The 5,656-nt window shown below is 49.4% G+C and overlaps 1 protein-coding gene across 4 annotated transcripts in view; it reads left to right on the top strand.

Moving 5' to 3' along the window:
• Positions 1-144: 144 nt before the first annotated feature.
• ILF3 (interleukin enhancer binding factor 3) overlaps positions 145-5,656 on the top strand; it is a 31,382-nt gene continuing 25,870 nt past the window's right edge. For 3 of the 4 annotated variants that reach the window (XM_045083980.1, XM_045083987.1, XM_045083982.1), the window contains exon 1: positions 146-300. The gene's annotated coding sequence lies outside the window, so the exon portion shown is untranslated. Of the gene's footprint in view, positions 301-5,656 lie in introns of all 4 variants that reach the window. The other variant, XM_045083974.1, reaches the window with a different exon arrangement.

The following is a 5,656-nucleotide window of genomic DNA, read 5'->3' as shown; positions in this document are numbered from 1 at the left end:
CGTGACTGAAGCCCGCCTTATCTCTTTTCGTCGCTCCCTCCCTCCCGGGCTCGGCCTGCGTCAAGCGGCAACGCGGCGGCAGGGGGCGGGGCTCCAGTCGATCACGTGGCCCGCACCTCCCCGGCGCGCGCCCGCCCGCCCGCTCGCCCCCGGTCCCGGCTCCTCCTCCTCCTCTTCTCGCCATTGCAGTTGGACTCAGCAGCCCGGTGCGCACCGCGTGGTTTTTGGGGGGAGACCCCGGCGGGCTGTGGCAGGAGGGCGGCAGCGGCGGTTGCGGTCGGGGAAGGGAACGCCGACAAGGTAAGCGTCAATGTGGCGGCGGCGGGGGCCCATTCCCGCCTCTGCCCCTCCCCCCGCCAGTCCTCCCACTCAGCGCGGGCCGGGCTGAGGGGTCGCGGTGACAGGGCCTCAGGCGCCCCGCGCTCCCCGCCTACGCCCGGTTCCCTCGCCCCAGCGCTTGTCTCATTCCTCCCTCGCCAGTCTCGCTCCCGCGCTCGGCCGTTACTCTCCCCCATTGTGCCGAGGAAACAAAATGGCGGCGGCGGCGGCGAGGGCCCGGTGCGCGCGCATCCGCCCCCCCTCGCGGCCCCTCGGCCGGCGGCGGTGCCTCGCGCGGGGGGTGCGCGCGCACCGGGCCCCCCGCCGCCGAGTCCCCCGGGCCCGGCTTTGTCTGTTGCGGCGCCCCGCGCGCACGCGCGCACGTGCCGGGAGCACACACCCCCCTTGGCCGGTAGCATCCTGGCTGGCGCGGCAGGGGCGACCCCCCTCCTTGTTCCTTTTTGGTCTTTGTCCCAGTCCCGTCCCGGGTTCCAGGAGAGTCCCAGGTTCCCGAGGCGGGAAATGTCGCCGCCTTTGTCCTTACATGGCGTGGAGACGCGGACCTCCTCCCAGAAACCCTGTTCCCACGCTGATTGCCTAGGAGGCCTTTGTCGGTGCATGGGGTTCCCAAATCTGTAGTCAGCCAGGCCTCCCCAGATCAGTACCCATTCTTGGCGGAGGGTTTAAGCTTTCCCTTTCTTTAGTTCAGGTGTTTCACTGATGATGAATTGTCCCCAGATTGCTTAGGATTTGCATCCTTCGTCAAAATGGTGATCTGGTGCGATATTTGGGTATGCTGAAACTTGGAAGATTGTGACCCAAACTTGAGAGCCTAAAACGATTTTCTACATTATTTTCTCACGTAGTTGAGGGACTGAGTTAAAGTTCTGCCCCAGTTAATACTGCACCTGGATGAATTATCTGGGATGTACAGTGATCAGCATGCTCTTCCCCAGTTCAGAGTTTGGGGGGAGATAAGCCATCTCTTCTCAGTATTTCCAAAATTGATTGACCCGTTGCTTGGGATTCTCCTCAGGGGACATGAAAGATGAGTAAGGGAGTGCCCATTTCCTCTGAGAAGCCTTCCTTTTCAGGACTTAGGTATTTCAGTGGTCTGAATCTTTTTCCGATTGCTTAGGATTCTCTCCTCTTTAAAGTGAGCGGTGTGGTGGCAGATTTGGGTTCCACAGGAAAACCTAAGGTGCCATCCAAAGTTGGGACTCAAATTGAGGGCTGCAGACTCTTTTTTTTTCTCAGAGAGTTGTGGTTGGGAATCTCCGCGGATTGCTCACATTGCTGCCACTATGCTTTGTGTGTGATGCTTTGTGTGTGGTCTTGTGAGATGTAGGTAACAGCAGCCAGTGAGGCTGTGAATGAAGTGTGGGAACCAGAAACTCAATTACAGCTGGAAAAGAGAAAAACAGGCCCCGGGGTACTGGCAGGTGCTCCTGTCCCTAGTCCTGGGCTCGTCTCCCTGAGCTGTCTGTTGGCCATGTGAGCAGATCCTGAACCCTGGGATTTGTGAATGGAATCTCTGCAGGCCCTAGTGTTTGGAGTTGATTGGAGGCTGGCAGTTACCACCAGGCTTGGCCTTGCCAGCACTGAGTACGGGTGTATCAGAGTTTCTCTACTCTCCTAGAGCTTGGGCAAGCCTGGGAATCACACTCTTCTGGAGTGGAGTGGTACCTAATCGTACTTTTTTTTTTTTCCTGATTGAATTTGTGTAGTGCCTTTAGGCAAAAATTTTTTTCTTTTTGTTCTTTTAGTATATTTTAGAGGCTTTTTGTTTCTGTTTTTGTTTTCTGAGGTCCATATTACAGAGAGTGAGGAATCTAAGGCTGTTTCTTCCTTTTCTTAAATTCTTCCTGTCAAAAAGAGCGGCTGCTAATACTTGGATGTCACTTATTTGGCGCCCATTTTCATGCTCCCCTGCTTAAGGTCTCTAGGTAGGAACAGGTGGAGTCAGTGATGAGGAAAGAGCTTTCTGTAAGTCTTTAAGCCTCTTCTGTTTGAGTAAGCAGTAGGCTTGTCCATAGCAAGATGTGGGGCTTGGAAATGACTTTCTGAAAAAGGCTTTCTTTATAAGTTTTCTGTGGGGGCTTGGTGGGTGTCTGCCTTCGGCTCAGGTCGTGATTCTGGGTCCCTGCTGGGTGGGGAGCCTGGTTCTCCCTCTCCCTCCTCCACTGTCCCTGCTTGTGTTCTCCCGCCCCCGAGTAAATAAATAAATAAATAAATCTTTTAAAAAGGAAAAAAGTTTTCTTTGGGCTGGATCAACTCCCTCTTATTTACCTCTCTCATCCTTCTCCCCAGTTCCTTCTGATTTCACCTTTTATGACTCAGAGGAATAATACCCTTACCCAAGGAACTTGGGTTTATGCACTCCTTGGGTTTGCCCTCCTTTTTCGTTTTGTCAGTAAGTTGATGAACCTTGTGCAGTTTGGAACTGTAAATGTCACTACCTGGTATTAAATGCATGTGTGTCTCACAGAAGGATGACTTTTTTAATGAGTTTTTTTTTTTTAAGATTTTATTTATTTATTTGATGGAGAGAGATCACAAGTAGGCAGAGAGGCAGGCAGAGAGAGAGAGAGGGAAGAGGCTCCCCGCTGAGCAGAGAGCCCGATGTGGAACTCGATCCCAGGACCCTGAGTTCATGACCCGAGCCGAAGGCAGCGGCTTAACCCACTGAGCCACCCAGGTGCCCCCAGAGGGATGACTTTTTATCTGAATATTGCTTTGATTGAACCTTCATGGGAGTTGGGATTTTCTTTTCTTTTCTTTTTTTTTTTTTAAGATTTTATTTACTTATTTGACAGACGGAGATCACAAGTAGGCAGAGAGGGAGGCACAGAGAGAGGGGGAAGCAGGCTCCCTGCTCAGCAGGGCTTGATCCCACCTGGGATCATGACTTGAGCTGAAGGCAGAGGCTCTAACCTAACCCACTGAGCCACCCAGGAGCCTCGGGAGTTAGGATTTTTCAGGCTATGCGTATTGGGTGCTTTTTATCTTAGCCAAGTCCTGGGAGAAAAAAATTTGATTTCTATTTCCTGTGAAGGGGTTTGAAACTAAAGGCAGATAGTGGTTTGACAGGAGTCTACACACAGTGAAGCAGGTTAGGGGACTTGAAGGGATGAGATTCCTTCAGATTCCTGCTGCAGCACTTGACAGTTCTGTCTGAAATGACCAGCTTCCCTCTCTGCTCTGTTATTTAGGGTAAGTGGGTGCTGACTTCTTGTGGCACTAGCAGCATTACAGAAACAATATTGAAAGTGGGGTGGACAGGGGTTTGTTAGGGAGCATTTTCAGTGTACCGACTTGTAAAAATTGTTTCTTGCCATTTTATGCTCTATTAAATCCCTGTGATATTTCCCCAAGGTTGCACTTTATAGGCGATCCCACTATAAATTGTGATTGGAAATTTAGAAGTGACTTTTAACATCGTGTATTTTCACATGTCTCGAGAGAGCAATGTCCAGTTGAAATTTAAGTTTTTTTCTTATTAAGTGTTCATGGGATGAATAAATTGAAGATGGAGCTGCTAGTTTTAACAAGAAAGTGAGTTTGTTGTCCACAGGCCATTTTCTTGTGTGCCATATGGGATCACTGAGGATCATTTAGTCACAAAATGGAGCATGCATCCTCTTATGAGAGTATGTAAATTTGTCCCAAATTATTATTATTATTATTTAAGATTTTATTTATTTATTTGACAGATAGAGATCACAAGTAGGCAGAGAGAGGGAGAAGCAGGCTCCTGGCTAAACAGAGAGCCCGATGTGGGGCTTGATCCCGGGACCCTGGGATCATGACCTGAGCTGAAGGCAGAGGCTTTAACCCACTGAGCTACCCAGGCACCCCCCCAAATTATTTTTATAATCTTAGGTGATTAGTGAGAAGTGATGCTGTTTGCAATTTGAGATGCATTGTAATTTTCCTTGAACGTCCCAAAGAGCCATCCTTCTTACTGTTTTCATTAGGACTGTGGTTCAAGCTCGGTCTTACTGGGATAATCGTCCAGGCCACTTGGTTTTCTGTTGCTTCCTTTGGACTCCTTTTCTTACCTGAGTCTATGTATGTGTAAAGAATAAAATGTTGCAAGTTAGGTTGGCTTCTTCTTGGTACATTTAGATTTTTTGCTAGTTAATAATCCTTGGTATGTACTCATAATTCAGAAAAGCAGTCCAAATGTTAACAATGTGGAAATAACCATCCCAGCCCCATGGCTCGTAGCAGGCCTTAATAAGCATTTGTCCTGTGGGTGACCTGTGCAGAATGTCTGCAGGAAGGCATAAAGGCTTCCCGGTGAGGGCTCACCAGTGACCAGAGCAGCACAGAGGCGATGCGTGAGCTGACAGGAGTGGAGAGAAGGTGAACTCAGTTGATTTTGATGAGGTTAACTTGAATTTGTTTTAAAATCTCGGCTCTGGAAATACACTTGGCGGTTTCTTGGGAAACCATATAGGCAACTACCACGTGACCCAGCAAGTTCACTCTTGGGCTTTTATCCCAAAGAAATGAATGTTTATGTTCACATAAAAATGTATACACAAATGTTCATAGTAACTTTATTCTTGATAGCCAGGAGCGGGAAGCCATGCCCTTCAGCGGGTAATGGTTAAACAGTGGTGCCTCCATACTCTGGAATGCTGTCACCAACCGAAAGCAGCAGCTGTTGATAACAAAACTTGGATGAGTCTTGAAGCAGTTATGTTGCATGAAACAAGCCAATGCTGAAAGGTTGCATGCTCCGCAGTTCCACATACATAACATTCTTGGAGTGCCAAAATTATAGGAATGGTGAATGGATTAGTGGTTTTTAGGGTTAGGCATATGGGGTGTGTGGAAGGGGAGTGTGGCCAGTCACTTGCAACAGGAGGGATCCTTGTGGGGCTGGCAGTGGCCTGTGTCTGACTGTATCCATGTCTGTTGTGGTTGTGATACTATACTATGTAGTTTGCAAGATGTTACCATTGCAGAGGGCGAGGGTGGGGGGTGATTACAGAGGACACTTGATCTCTGTTATTTCTTACAACTGCATGTGAAGCTACAGTTACTTCAAAATAAAAAAGTTTTATTTAAAAGAGGGTGGCCCTGGGACGCCTGAGTGGCTCAGTTGGTTAAGCAGCTGCCTTCGGCTCAGGTCATGATCCCGGCGTCCTGGGATCGAGTCCCACATTGGACTCCTTGCTCAGCGGGGAGCCTGCTTCTCCCTCTGCCTCTGCCTGCCATTCTGTCTGCCTGTGCTCGCTCTCTCTGATAAATAAATAAAATCTTTAAAAAATGGGCATTAATGAGGGCACATGATGTACTGAGCGCGGGGTGTTAACGCGCAATTGAT

This window comes from Mustela putorius, unplaced genomic scaffold (genome assembly GCF_011764305.1).
Source record: "Mustela putorius furo isolate JIRA1106 unplaced genomic scaffold, ASM1176430v1.1 tig00000095_pilon_pilon_pilon, whole genome shotgun sequence".
NCBI classification, from domain to species: domain Eukaryota; kingdom Metazoa; phylum Chordata; class Mammalia; order Carnivora; family Mustelidae; genus Mustela; species Mustela putorius.
The sequence above is the reverse complement of the archived record's forward strand: the minus strand, read 5'-3'. Positions and strand labels throughout refer to the sequence as shown.